This window comes from Bubalus bubalis, chromosome 9 (assembly GCF_019923935.1).
Source record: "Bubalus bubalis isolate 160015118507 breed Murrah chromosome 9, NDDB_SH_1, whole genome shotgun sequence".
Taxonomy (NCBI): Eukaryota; Metazoa; Chordata; class Mammalia; order Artiodactyla; family Bovidae; genus Bubalus; species Bubalus bubalis.
Genome location: NC_059165.1, coordinates 6,234,361 through 6,250,064, shown reverse-complemented (window position 1 = coordinate 6,250,064; position 15,704 = coordinate 6,234,361). Strand labels below are relative to the sequence as shown.

At 38.0% G+C, this 15,704-nt stretch overlaps 1 long non-coding RNA gene across 1 annotated transcript; it reads right to left on the bottom strand.

Annotated features, from left to right (window-relative positions):
• Positions 1 to 683: 683 nt before the first annotated feature.
• On the bottom strand, positions 684 to 15,171 carry LOC123334963. Its single transcript, XR_006553129.1, has 2 exons — positions 14,976 to 15,171; positions 684 to 1,026 (listed from the first exon to the last, which is right to left on the bottom strand). It is a non-coding gene; the product is annotated as an uncharacterized LOC123334963 (long non-coding RNA).
• Between the last annotated feature and the right edge of the window lie 533 nt (positions 15,172 to 15,704).

The window sequence follows — 15,704 nt, the reverse complement described above, 5'->3', positions numbered from 1 at the left end:
TGGGAAAGTAAAATGGAAGGTCCTCTCTGGAGAAGACTGACTGTTTCTAGAATGTAAACACTAACTGACCCCAAAGGCAGCAATGCATTCCGTGACACTTACCCCTAAGAAACGAAGAATTACATTCATAACTCCAGTGAAGTGAAAATCACTGAGTTGTGTCCGACTGTTTGTGAACCCATGGATATAGCCTGCCAGGAGCCTCTGTCCATGGAATTCTCCAAGCCAGAATACTGGAGAGGGTATTGGAGGGTACGCTGTTCCCTTCTCTAGGGGATCTTCCTGACCCAGGAATCGAACTGGTGTCTTCTGCACTGCAGGCAGATTCTTTACCAGCTGAGTCTCCAGGGAAGTTTAGTAACTAAACCTGTACCCAGATGTTTTTAGCAGCTGCATTTATAGTGTCCAAAAACTAGAAATCATACAGATTCCTTTCAATGAATGATTGAATGGTTAACCAAACTGGTTAACATCCATGCCCTGATACACTTTGCAGCAATCAAAAAGGAATAAATTATTGATATGCACAACAAATGAGATGAGTCTTCAGAGAATTATAATGTGTGAAAAAGTAAAATATTAGATATCATACTATTTGTTTTTTTAATTTTATTTTATTTTTAAACTTTACATACTTGTATTAGTTTTGCCAAATATCAAAATGAATCCGCCACAGGTATACATGTGTTCCCCATCCTGAACCCTCCTCCCTCCTCCCTCCCCATACCATCCTTCTAGGTCGTCCCAGTGCACTAGCCCCAAGCATCCAGTATCGTGCATCGAACCTGGACTGGCAATATCTGTTGAATTGACAAAATTGTAGAGATAGAACAGCTCAGCCCTTGCCTGGTGTGGCTAGACAAGAAGAACATGAGGAGTCCTTGGAGTGATGAAAGTATCTTGTATTCTAATTATATGAATTCCAATATCCTGGTTGGGATATCACAGTCCAATTTTGAAAAACATTCTCATTGAGGGAAATAATACATGTGTTCTTGGCATTGTTTCTTGCAACTGCAGGTGAATCTATAATTATATAAAAATGTTAAGAATTTAACTGAAGTCAAATCAACTGTAGTTTTTCACTCATTGATATACACTCTGATTGGACACAGGGTTCAAGCAGTTAAGATTAGAGTTAGTTTCCGTATGAGTTGCAGCATCTCTGGTTCTGTTATCAGGAACTGAACTTGCAGCTGCAACTGCCTGTTTCATAGCTACAGCACAGCAAGCCCACGTTTTTTCCATTGCTTCAGTTTCTGTTCTTTTCTGTATGAATATTGTCTCTGAGCCCTACTTTTTTAGTTTATTCTTAAAAATTAGTATTCGGCTACCTCTGTTCCTATATTTTCATGCATACTTATGTCCCTCATATTATTGATTTACTATTTGATCTTCATGAGAAATATCTCAATGAGAAAATATTTAGAAAATGTCATGACCCAACATTCTTTCTCAGTGTGGAGTATAAAGAAATGTGTGTTGTGGCTAGTAATTATCAGAATAGAAAATCTGCTTGTAATCTAAAGTTTAGAAGCTTAAAATTTAGTTGCTTAAACAGTGGCTACTTGAGATACTGATTTCTTTTTTTTTTTTTTTTTTTTAACCTGTTGTCTATGCTTCACCAGCATGGGGAAACTACATGTGGAAAGGTCCTGTTCCTTCATGAACAACAATTAGGGACCAGGCAGGGAGCTGGACGAGCATAATTTTAGTAAGGCATAGTATTTTTGGTTGGGGAGGAAGAAGAAAGGGAGGTTTTATATAGCTTTTTGAAGAATTCTCTCAAGTGTCAGTTTAAACGAGATCTGAATATGAAGAATGGTCTCTTGATGAGCTCATTTGTACAGTTATTTTCAAACAGAAGCAGCAAGTAGAATTGCTAACAAAAATTATGATTCTATTTGCATTCAGAATATATTTTCATAGGATAAATACAAAAATACATTCTTGTTAAATTGTTAATTATTAAGAAAGATAAACTTTCTCTCCTTCCATTTATGCTAGTTCCTCAGATACGTTTCTTAGATGTGAGCATTCCTGATTATACCCAAGATAAGTGGGAAGTTGCACAGTTGAGTTGTCAGCTCCCAATGAATAAATACATGTTAAGCAGCTATGTGTATCTCTGTTAAAAGCATGTTCTAAATGCTAAAAACATCTTCTCTTAGCAAAAACTGTGGAAAAGCTGAAACCTATGTAATATGTACAAGCAAACTCTTTTATATTGTGTACTCTAAACTATGTTAACACCTATCAATATTTCCTCATTAAGATATAAGGTGGCCTAGTGAATATAGAGCTTTCATTGGCAGTTTCCTGGGAACACAAATATGAGCCAATTCATGAATGACGTGGATATTTTCCATAAGGCTGATGTGTCAAATACAATTGTACAGGATAATAGCTTACTCCACTGTTCTCTACCACACTCTAAAGATATAACTTACACTTGAGCATCAGCTGACATTATTAATCCATGAGATAGGTAACAGTGGAGGACTAGGCTGACAGAGGTGAACAGAAAGGAAATAGAAAAAGCCAGGAAGAAAGGGAAGAAAAGAAACTTGAGTTGTTATTGTCAAGTGGAAAGAATTAAAAATTAAGTGCTGCAAAAATGAACATAGTCTAGCTGTATAAAGAAATTAAACACAAAAGCATATAAAATTAAAGTATGTTAAGTGCCCTGATCACTGTCCTCTTCATAGTTATGATTGCTATTATTTTCCTATACATTTATATTTAATATTTAACTTTCTTAAACTCAGGAGGAACACATAAATTTTCACTGTAAAAGTATTCTAACAGGAAAGATGAAAATCAAAACCAAATATTGCCAGAAACCCTTAATCACGAATCCAGATAATGGTAACAGTCAGGATATATTCTTCATAATTTTTTCTATTCAACATGTTAAGGATTCAGCATGTTCTGGATTTAGGTGATACATGACTTCTCATCTTTTACCTCTCTTTTCATACTTTATGTTTCTGGATTCTTTTTTTTTTTCCCCTGGATAATAGTACTAGTTAGTTATAAACCCCAGTTCATCTGATCTGAAAAATTAGAATTTGAGAGTATCTATTTATAAGAGTGTTCACTTTACTATATCTCTTACAAAGTGGAAAGAAGGCACTAATCTAAAAACTCATATAAAAAATAAATATAAAAAGTTTTAGATCATTGACATTTTTAGGGAGTTATGAATACCTGAGTCTTGCTGCTAATGACATCCCCCTACTCCCTGACTCTAGGTGCTTAAGGACTATCAATATTCTCAGAGTAACAATCACAATAGTACTTTTGGAAATATGTTGTAACCACACAGGCAACAACTGACATCCCTACCGAGCAAAAGCAGATATGTGAAGCCTCCATTTTTACTAAAGTTCATGAGGGTAAACTCCATGGCAAGATGTTCATGCTCCTTTCTCCCTCACATCTAACACATACTTAAAAATCATATTTCATTCTGGCTACATGAATGAGATGTTGCTATGAGTCCCAATGACCAGCTAAGGAACCTGGCCCTTAGTAGGCCTCCTTAGGCTTAATGGTTAAATCTATGAATGATCCAAAGAACTCTCTTGTGAAAAATGAGATAAATTGCACAGTAGGGAAGGCCTGTCCAAAACTAATAAGTAGTTGTTACTACAGTTTTAGAAATCTTGAGCAAAGATTTGGGTGGTGCAGGTGTTACTTCTATTAATAGAAACATATAATATGTCAATATGTTAATATGACTTTAAATTTACTAATGTAAAGAATTTTACTCTATTTTACTGTCTCTCAAGCTATAGCCAACTAAACTGTCTAACCTACAAGGCTATAAAACAAATATAATGTAAAAAACTGAAATTTTGAGCAATAGCAAACCTCTCCACAATTTTAAAGATGCAAACTGAAATACTTTTAAATAATCAACTTTATAAGTCTCTTATCAAATTTCTTGTTTAGTCACAAAGTCTTAATAAAGGATATGTTTTTTCTCAGCTGCATTGTGAATCATCTCCAAATGGAAATTACATGGTTCCAACAAAATCTCTAAGGAAGGGATATGTAGACCTCTGCATCTTGACATTTTTAAAAGAATAGAAAATTTCAAGTCATAGTCCCTGAAAAGTATCTACATATGTATATTATAGATTTATATTTTAATAGTAATTTGAGCTATGTCAAGGAATACAATTTGCCTGTCAAAATGTAGAAACCTATCAAGACTTGCTTGCACAAAATGGAGAAGCAATGAAGTATCCATAACTGAAGGTATTTATCATAAATTACTCTATTTCAAAATGCAGAAAAGACAAACAGATATTTGTACATTTGCTTGGTGAAAATTTGACCAACTAATGCATACACTTACTAAAGAGAAACACCACACTAAGAAACCTTAATAATGCATTTAGATAAAATACAGCTTTAAATAGGAGAAGGCAATGGCACCCCACTCCAGTACTGTTGTCTGGAAAATCCCATGGATGGAGGAGCCTGGTGGGCTGCAGTCCATGGGGTTGCTAAGAGTCGGACATGACTGAGCAACTTCACTTTCACTTTCCACCTTCATGCATTGGAGAAGGAAATGGCAACCCACTTCAGTGTTCTTGCCTGGAGAACCCCATGGACGGAGAAGCCTGGTAGGCTGCAGTCCATGGGGTCGCACAGAGTCGGCCACAACTGAAGTGACTTAGCAGCAGCTTTAAATAATATAAACTGATAAACTATCAAAGGTTCTGTGGTCACAAAATTTCTCCTTGCATAGGCAACTGAGTTGCTTTAAGACTTTTTAGTTAAAGATTTTTAGTATTCAGTTTTCATGACTACATTAAATATATTCAGATTACTTTTGGAATTGTTGGTTCAACATCTTCCTGCTGCTGCAAAGTAGCTTCAGTCGTGTCCGACTCTATGCGACCCCATAGATGGCAGCCCACCAGGCTCCCCCGTCCCTATGATTCTCCAGGCAAGAATACTAGTGGGTTGCTATTTCCTTCTCCAATGCGTGAAAGTGAAAAGTAAAAGTTAAGTTGCTCAGTCGTGTCCGACTCTTAGCGAACCCATGGACTGCAGCCTACCAGGCTCCTCCGTCGATGGCATTTTCCAGGCAAGAGTACTGGAGTGGGGTGCCATTGCCTTCTCTTCCTAGCACTGGTAATATGAGAAAACCAGTGTGGTCCATCAGTGATACTCCTTATTTACAAAACTATGTAAAGGAGCTTATAGGATAATACATTTCTCTCCACTAAAGGGGAAGGCAGTGGATCCATGACAAAAAAACTTGAAAATCTAAAAATTAAAGTACCATTTTAACTGAAGGCTTTAATTAAATGCACCCTTGGATTAGCCTATTGAAAATCATTGTCTAATCACAAAGTCATGACGCTTCATGACCTTGAACTGGCTTTAATTCTTCAATACATACTTTCCCCAAATCCTCTGGGACAAATAAGAGCCAAATTTGCATAAGGTAGGTTTTCAGTATCTTGATATGAGCAAAATGAGCTGCCTCCTGTTAATTCCCAGTTGAAGCTCCAAACATTATAGAACTAAGAAAAGCCATTCCTACATGCTATATGCAAATAGATGACTATGAGTATAATGACTCTGAGTACAATAAAATGTTTACAGCAGTGTAATTTGCTGTGTAGTAACAGTATATGGAACAAAAACGTTGCAAGCATGAGACAAATTCAGGGTTACACTGGGAAAACCAAGAGCAAATAGAAGACAGGGTTGATAGAACTGCCTGCCTTACAGGTCTTTACAAAGACTGATAAGATTAAAATGTCTGTGATAGCATGCATTTTTAGTAATTATTAATCAGTCCTCTAATATTTTGAATATTTCTCCTGCAGTATAGAGCTACATAAGCGACTAGACACATTTTAGGTGTAAGCTAAGAGAATATTGTGCATTTCTATGCCCCTTTATAGATACTGAAATGAAACAATTTCAATTTGACTTCTTTCATACTGCTACTGCTAAGTCACTTCAGTCGTCTCCGACTCTGTGTGACCCCATAGACGGCAGCCCACCAGGCTGCCCCGTCCCTGGGATTCTCCAGGCAAGAACACTGGAGTGGGTTGCCATTTCCTTCTCCAATGCATGAAAGTGAAAGGTGAAAGAGAAGTCGCTCAGTCGTGTCCGACTCTTAGTGATCCCATGGACTGCAGCCCACCAGGCTCCTCCATCCATGGGATTTTCCAGGCAAGAGTACTGGAGTGGGGTGCCATTGCCTTCTCCCACTTCTTTCATAAGCATTTCCAAATAAGAAAGAAGAGCCACTAACAAGTTACTTACGCTTTTGTAACAGATGAGCAAGTAATGCAAACCACTTTTTCCACTGAAGACAATTAGAAAATCTAGGGAGCTGATATTTAAAGAAATAAAAAAGGGAACAATACAGTGAAGAATCATCATGCATTCTATAAGTCATTCACACAAGTAAATTTAAACAGACTCTTTAAGAAAATAAAATAAAATAAATATTTTCTAATATAAGACCAGAATTATCATGATACCAAAAACAGATAAACGATACACCAAAATCTTCCAGGCCTATGCAAAAATTCTTAAAAACCACGGTTCAGTTTGGTTCAGTCGCTCAGTCATGTCTGACTCATTGCAACCCTATGGACTGCCGCTTGTCATGCCTCCCTGTCAATTACCAGCTTCCGGAGTTTATTCAAACTCATGTCTGTTGAGTTGGTGATGCCATCCAACTACCTCAGCCTTTGTGGTTCCCTTTTCCTCCTGCCTTCAATCATTCTCATCATCAGGGTCTTTTCCAATGACTCAGTTCTTCACATCAGGTGGCCAAAGTATTGGAGATTCAGCTTCAGCATCAGTCCTTCCAATGAATATTCAAGACTGATCTCCTTTGGGATGGACTGGTTTGATCTCCTTGGAGTCCAAAGGACTCTCAGGAATCTTCCCCAACACCACAGTTCAAAAGCACCAATTCTTTGGCACTCAGCTTTCTTTATAATGCAACTCTCACATCCATATGTGACTATTTGAAAAACCATAGCTTTGACTAGACAGACATTTGTTGGCAAAGTAATGTCTCTACTTTTTATTTTTTATTTATTTATTTATTTTTTTGGCTTTTGCTTTTATTTTTTTTTAATTTTATTTTTAAACTTTACATAATTGTATTAGTTTTGCCAAATATCAAAATGAATCCACCACAGGTATACATGTGTTCCCCATCCTGAACCCTCCTCTCTCCTCCCTCCCTATACCATCCCTCTGGGTCATCACAGTGCACTAGCCCCAAGCATCCAGTATCGTGCATCGAACCTGGACTGGCAACTTGTTTCATACATGATATTTTACATGTTTCAATGCCATTCTCCTAAATCTTCCCACCCTCTCCCTCTCTCACAGAGTCCATAAGACTGTTCTATACATCAGTGTCTCTTTTGCTGTCTCGTACACAGGGTTATTCTTACCATCTTTCTAAATTCCATATATATGCGTTAGTATACTGTATTGGTGTTTTTCTTTCTGGCTTACTTCACTCTGTATAATAGGCTCCAGTTTCATCCACCTCATTAGAACTGATTCAAATGTATTCTTTTTAATGGCTGAGTAATACTCCATTGTGTATATGTACCCTAGCTTTTTTATCCATTCATCTGCTGATGGACATCTAGGTTGCTTCCATGTCCTGGCTATTATAAACAGTGCTGCGATGAACATTGGGGTACATGTGCCTCTTTCCCTTCTGGTTTCCTCAGTGTGTATGCCCAGCAGTGGGATTGCTGAATCATAAGGCAGTTCTCTTTCCAGTTTTTTAAGGAATCTCCACACTGTCCTCCATAGTGGCTGTACTAGTTTGCATTCCCACCAACAGTGGAAGAGGGTTCCCTTTTCTCCACACCCTCTCCAGCATTTATTACTTGTAGACTTTTGGATCGCAGCCATTCTGACTGGTGTGATATGGTACCTCATAGTGGTTTTGATTTGCATTTCTCTGATAATGAGTGATGTTGAGCATCTTTTCATGTGTTTGTTAGCCATCTGTATGTCTTCTTTGGAGAAATGTCTATTTAGTTCTTTGGCCCATTTTTTGATTGGATCATTTATTTTTCTGGAGTTGAGCTGTAGGAGTTGCTTGTATATTCTCGAGATTAGTTGTTTGTCAGTTGCTTCATTTGCTATTATCTTCTCCCATTCTGAAGGCTGTCTTTTCACCTTGCTAATAGTTTCCTTTGATGTGCAGAAGCTTTTAAGGTTAATTAGGTCCCATTTGTTTATTTTTGCTTTTATTTCCAATATTCTGGGAGGTGGGTCATAGAGGATCCTGCTGTGATGTATGTCAGAGAGTGTTTTGCCTATGTTCTCCTCTAGGAGTTTTATAGTTTCTGGTCTTACGTTTAGATCTTTAATCCATTTTGAGTTTATTTTTGTGTATGGTGTTAGAAAGTGTTCTAGTTTCATTCTTTTACAAGTGGTTGACCAGAGTTCCCAGCACCACTTGTTAAAGAGATTGTCTTTAATCCATTGTATATTCTTGCCTCCTTTGTCAAAGATAAGGTGTCCATATGTGCATGGATTAATCTCTGGGCTTTCTATTTTGTTCCATTGATCTATATTTCTGTCTTTGTGCCAGTACCATACTGTCTTGATAACTGTGGCTTTGTAGTAGAGCCTGAAGTCAGGTAGGTTGATTCCTCCAGTTCCATTCTTCTTTCTCAAGATCGCTTTGGCTATTCAAGGTTTTTTGTATTTCCATACAAATTGTGAAATTATTTGTTCTAGCTCTGTGAAGAATACTGTTGGTAGCTTGATAGGGATTGCATTGAATCTATAAATTGCTTTGGGTAGAATCAATATAGTGAAAATGAGTATACTACCCAAAGAAATTTATAGATTCAATGCAATCCCTATCAAGCTACCAACAGTATTCTGTCTCTGCTTTTTAATACGTTGTCTAGGTTGGTCATAACTTTGTTTCCAAGGAGAAAGTGTCTTTTAATATCATGGCTAGAGTTACCATCTGCAGTGATTTTGGAGATGAATAAAATAAAGTCTCTGTTTCCATTTTTTCCCCATCTATTTGCCATGAAAAGATGGGACCAGATGAAATGATCTTAGTTTTCTGAATGTTGAGCTTTAAGCCAACTATTTCACTCTCCTCAATCACTTTCAGCAAGAAGATCTTTAGTTCTTCTTTGCTTTCTGCCCTAAGTGTGGTGTCGTCTGCATATATGAGGTTGTTGGTATTTCTCCCAGCAATCTTGATTCCAGCTTGTGCTTCATCCAGCACAGCATTTCTCATGATGTATTCTGCATAGAAGTTAAATAAGCAGGGTGGCGATATACAGCCTTGATATACTCCTTTGCCAATTTGGAACCAGTCTGTTGTTCCATGTGCAGTTCTAACTGTTGCTTCCTGACGCATACAGGTTTCTCAAGAGACAGGTCAGATAGTCTGGTATTCCCATCTCTTTCAGAATTTTCCACAGTTTATTGTGATCAATACAGTCAAAGGCTTTGGCATAGTCAATAAAGCAGAAATAGATATTTGTCTGGAACTCTCTTGCTTTTTCTATGATCCAGTGGATGTTGGCAATTTGATCTCTGGTTCTTTTGTCTTTTCTAAATCCAGCTTGAACATCTGGAAGTTCACCATTCATTATTTTTTTTTTTAATTTTATTTTTAAACTTTACATAATTGTATTAGTTTTGCCAAATATAAAAATGAATCCGTCACAGGTGTACATGTGTTCCCCATCCTGAACCCTCCTCCCTCCTCCTTCCCCATACCATCCCTCTGGGTCGTCCCAGTGCACCAGCCCCAAGCATCCAGTATCGTGCATCGAACCTGGACTGGCAACTCGTTTCATACATGATATTTTACATGTTTCAATGCCATTCTCCCAAATCTTCCCACCCTCTCCCTCTCCCACAGAGTCCATAAGACTGTTCTATACATCAGTGTCTCTTTTGCTGTCTCGTACACAGGGTTATTGAAGCCTGTCTTGGAGAATTTTGAAAATTATTTTGATAGCATGTGAGATGAGAGCAATTGTGCAGTATTTGAGCATTCTTTCGTATTGCCTTTCTTTGGGATTGGAATGAAAACTGACCTTTACCAGTCCTGTGGCCACTGCCGAGTTTTCCATATTTGCTGGCATACTGAGTGTATGCCACTTTCACAGCATCATCTTTTAGTATTTGAGATAGCTCAACTGGAATTCCATCACCTCCACTAGCTTTGTTCGTAGTGATGTTTCCTAAGGCCCACTTGACTTCACATTCCAGGATGTCTGGCTATAGGTGAGTGATCACACCATTGTGTGAAGGTCTTTTTTATATAGTTCTTCTGAGTATTCTTGCCACCTCTTCTTAGTATCTTTTGCTTCTGTTAGGACCATACCATTTCTGTTCTTTATTGTGCCCATCTTTGCATGAAATATTCCCTTGGTATCCCTGATTTTCTTCAAGATATCCCTAGTCTTTCCCATTCTTTTGTTTTCTCTATTCGTTTGCATTGATCATGGAGGAAGGCTTTCTTATCTCTCCTTGCTATTCTTTGGAACTTTACATTCAAAGGGGTATTTTTCCTTTTCTCCTTTGCCTTTGTCTATTCTTTTCACAGCTATTTGTAAGGCGTCCTCAGCCAGCCATTTTGACTTTTTTTTATTTCTTTTCCTTGGGGATGGTCTTGAGCCTTGCCTCCTGTACAATCTCATGAACCTCCGTACATAGCTCTACAGACACTCTATCAGATCTAATCCCTTGAATCTATTTGTCACTTCCATTGTATAATTCTGGGGGTTTTGATTTAGGTCATACCTGAATGGTCTAGTGGTTGGCCCCACTTTCTTCAATTTAAGTCTGATTTTGACAATAAGGATTTCATGATCTGAGCTACAATAAGCTCCCGGTCTTGTTTTCACTGACTGTTAGAGCTTCTCCATCTTTGACTGCAAAGACTATAATCAATCTGATTTCAGTATTGACCATCTGGTGATGACCATGTGTAGTTTCCTCTCGTGTTGTTGGAATAGGGTGTTTGCTATGACCAGTGCGTTATCTTGGCAAAATTCTATTAGCTTTTGCCCTGCTTCATTCTGTACTCCAAGGCCAAATTTGCCTGTTACTCCAGGTATTTCTTGGCTTCCTACTTTGCATTCCAGTCCCTGGGATTCTCCAGGCAAGAACACTGGAGTGAGTTGTCATTTCCTTCTCCAATGCATGAAAGTGAAAAGTGAAAGTGAAGTCGCTCAGTCATGTCTGACTCCTAGCAATCCCATGGACTGCAGCCAACCAGGCTCCTCCATCCATGGGATTTTCCAGGCAAGAGTACTGGAGTGGGGTGCCATCGCCTTCTCCCTTATAATGAAAAGGACATCTTTTTTTGGTATTAGTTCTAGAAGGTCTTGCAGGTCTTCATAGAACCATTCAACTTCAACTTCTTCAGCATTACTGGTCGGGACATAAACTTGGATTATCATGATATTGAATGGTTTGCCTTGGAAACAAACAGATCATTCTGTTCTTTTTGAGCTTGCACCAAAGCACTGCATTTCGGACTCTTGTTGACTCATGGCTACTCCATTTCTTCTAAGGGATTTTTGCCCACAGTAGTAGATATAATGGTCATCTGAGTTAAATTCACCCATTCCAGTCCATTTTAGTTTACTGATTCTTAAGATGTCGATATTCAGTCTTGCCATCTCCTGTATGACCACCTCCAATTTGCCTTGATTCATGGACCTAACATTCCAGGTTCCTATGCAATATTGCTCTTTACAGCATCGGACTTTACTTCCATCACCAGTCTCATCCGCAGCTGGTGTTGTTTTTGCTTTGGTTCCGTCTCTTCATTCTTTCTGAAGTTATTTCTCCACTGATCTCCAGTAGCAATTGGGCACCTACCAACCTGGAGAAACTCCATGATCATCTCAAATGGTGAATAAAAAAGATTTTTTATCAAAAGTCAACATCTAATAATGACGAAGAGCACTAGGTAATTTGGGAATGAAGACAATTTTCTTAACTTAACAAAAAAATTTCTGTGCAATCTATGTCTGATATCAGGCTTAATGAAAAAACTCAACTTTCGCCTCCAAACCAACAGAAAAGGCAAATGTGTCGACTCAGTTTTCAATAGCCATTACTCATGAGAAGTGTTTTCAAGATGCTGCCATAACATGATAAGTTCAAATAGACTGCTCTCCCAGTAAATCACTATTGAGAAAATTTCCCTAAAGAAAAATGCCTCAAGTGAAAACTTAATGTCCTAGGAACATTGTCTGCATCTGAGGCTCTCTGGTAGAAAATCAGAAACACATGTAGAATAGGGGCAGTTCCGCAAATAAGTTGACACTGAGCAGGCAGATATTAGAGATGCTTAGTCCATTAAGTTATAATAAAACACGTATTCAAGTTTCAGTTTTGTCTGCAGTTGGCTGCTTTTGAGTAAACCACTTAGGATGATAGCATACAAACTCAGACTACCGAGACCAGTTTGTATAAGCTGACATTTATGCTTCTTTACTGCTCTAAGATTCTGTTAGGTAAGTAATCGGCATTTACATATGTTGATGGAACTAATTTCCCTTAATCAGGCCTAAAGCTGAGCAGATGCTATTTCTCCTTTTCTTCGCTTTTTCACATATGAAAGCATGTAATTCTGCAATGAAACTAAGCTGGAAAAATGTGGATTTACTACTTTATAGTTCACAGTTGACCTTGTGACACACTTAAAATTGCTTTTTTGAAAGCACTGAGGCTGCATAGATGAGGAAGGGGTTCAGCTCTCCTCTCTTTATGTGAAAAGCTTACAGCTTAAAAAAAAAAAAAAGGTTCACTTTAGTTTTCACAGGAAAGTTTTTTCAAAATCAAGCTTATATACAAGTTCATTCAAAATATATAAAATTCTACATGGATTTTGGTGTTGTGATATTCAATTTTCTTTCAGAGCAATATTCAATTATAGCATTTGTAATCATGGCAAAAATTTCAAAAGCTATTAAAGTACTTTGACTTATTAGATATATCTGTGCTGATTAATTTCAAGCCTTGTTAATTTGAATTATAGAGGATGTTTATGCACTGCCCAAACATTTCTAAATGATTCTAAGGACGTCATACTATATAAGCATTTTATGCTCTCTAAAATTTTAAGATAGTACATCTTTAAACTGTTATTTTCATAGTTCATTTAATTTAATATCTTTATTCTATTACCTTGAGGTTCCTTTGTGGTTCAGCTGGTAAAGAATCCGCCTGCAATGTGGGAGACCTGGATTCGATCCCTGGGTTGGGAAGATCCCCTGGAGAAGGGAAAGCCTACCCAGTCTAGTATTCTGGCCTGGAGAATGCCATGGACTGTATAGTCCATGGGGTTGCAAAGAGTCAGACTTGACTAAAGGGCTTTCACTATTACCTTACTGGTACATTGATTAATGTTATACAAAATTTCATGTAAAATTAAACAAGAATTTAAACGGTGACAGCCACGATCTGTATGTGAGGGTTCACTCTTATGCACCCTAGTTTGTACTGTGATTATTATTATTATTATTATTTTGGTTTCACAAGTCTCTTGAACTTAGATTGATTTTCATTTTAGAGAAAATGCAACTGCTTGTCTGAGCTCTATCCCACCAAGTGCCCAGCCACTGTATTTCATCAGTTTGTCTTGACCCAGTGAAACCTCTCCACCCTATGTATGGCAGCAAGCCTCTGACCCTTAGGATTCTTATGCAATAGAAGGTAAATGTTCCTAAGGGGCCTGCATGGCCATCACCTTATTCTAGGGGATTTTGCAGCAAGACTGAAAGAACCATTTCAGTTTTTCAAACTGATAAATGTTGTTTGCATTTTTGACTTTAGGCATTATCTGAGGTGATTTGTTACAACTTTTTCACTGGGAGGAAATGCCATAGAAATAGTCCAACGTGGCACTTCTAAAGGTGTAAGTGATTTGTTGGTAAAGACATTATTTCTCTTTCTGCCTTTAAAAGTAGCGATTATAAATGGGTGGTTTTTCTCATCAGACCTACAGCACACCTCAAACTGATCTCTGCATCTAGTCATCTCATGTGAGTCACAAGTGGGAAAACTCCACTTCATTTTCAGCATAAGCCCTTGCAAAGAAGGGCCTCTCCATGCTAATTGTATAACCTAATACACCTGAAGCCTTAGCCATACGAAGGGCCTGAGTGCCTGTGACTTACAGTTCAAACAAGATTTTCTTCAGCTGTTCTAACAAAGGCTTCTATTTGCTTTTTGTACTTTTGTTGTTGTTGTTTTTCACTTAACCTTATTACAAAGGAAACTAGTAAATTTCATCTATCATTGATTCCAGAAAAATCTATGAACACATCAACAGGAACTCTTTAGCCCCAACAAAAGTTTACTAGAGTTTAGAAGGCCAGATATTCCAACTCTCACCAACACTTCTGTATCCTTTAAAAAAAAAAATCACCTGAAATTTCTATCATTCATTTTAAATTCACCAACCCTATTTCTAATAAGTTGTTTATACACATGACATAATATTCAAATTTGTAAAAATTGACTCTGGAACATATTTAACTCTCAATTGGGTCCATAGGCCATGATGTTTTCAAGCTTATGAAAGCAACACAGAATATGAAGTGCTTATTTCTTTATGTCATTATTTCAAATTTTTAAGTTACAAATTGTCCTAAATTGTCCTAAATCAGTATATTGGTGCACAAATTATTTTCTGTATGTGTAAATACAACTTTAGAATACACTCCCAGATGTGGAATTATAGAGAAAAAGGCATATTTAAAATTTTGGATATTACAGTAAAATTAGCATAACTATAGCAAGTTTCAGATAGGCACACTTTGGAAACTCATATGTGTATTTTGTCCTTTCTTCGGCCGTGATACAAAAAGTATAATGTACTGCATTGGTTTTCAATTGACACTTGAACAAATTTTCAAAACTTATTGGCTTAAAAACAAAGAAAAACAACTTACAATTCCGTAGGTCAGAGGTCCAACCTTGGTCTCACTGGGTTGAAAGAAGATGGGGCATCAGAAATGCTCGCTTTTTTCCTGGAGAAGGCAATGGCACCCCATTCCAGGACTCTTGCCTGGAAAATTCCATGGATGGAGGAGCCTGGTAGGCTGCAGTCCATGGGGTCGCTAGGAGTCGGACATGACTGAGTGACTTCAATTTCACTTTTCACTTTCACTCTTCACTTTCACTCATTGGAGAAGGAAATGGCAACCCACTCCAGTGTTCTTGCTTTGAGAATCCCAGGGATGGGGGAGCCTGGTGGGCTGCCGTCTATGGGGTCGCACAGAGTCGGACACAACTGAAGAGACTTAGCAGCTAGGAAATAACCTGTTTCCTTGTCCTTTCCAGCTTTGAGATGTTGCCTACAGTTGTTAACTCACTACCCCCTTCTCCATCTTGAGTAACAGTTACATTTGTCTCTGCTTTTCTTCAACAGTCACAGCTTCCTTTGATTCACTCTCCTGCCTCTCTTTTCTACTTTAAGTCCTCTTGCAATTAAATTGGGGCTTTTCCAGGTGGCTCAGTGGTTAACAATCCGCCTGCCAATGTAGGAGTCACGGATTCAATCCCTGGGTCGAGAAGATCCCCTGGAGTATGACATGGCAGCCCACCCCAGGCTTCTTGTCTGAAAAATCCCATGGACAGAGGAGCCTGGTGCACTGCAGTCCATGGGGTCGCAGAGTCAA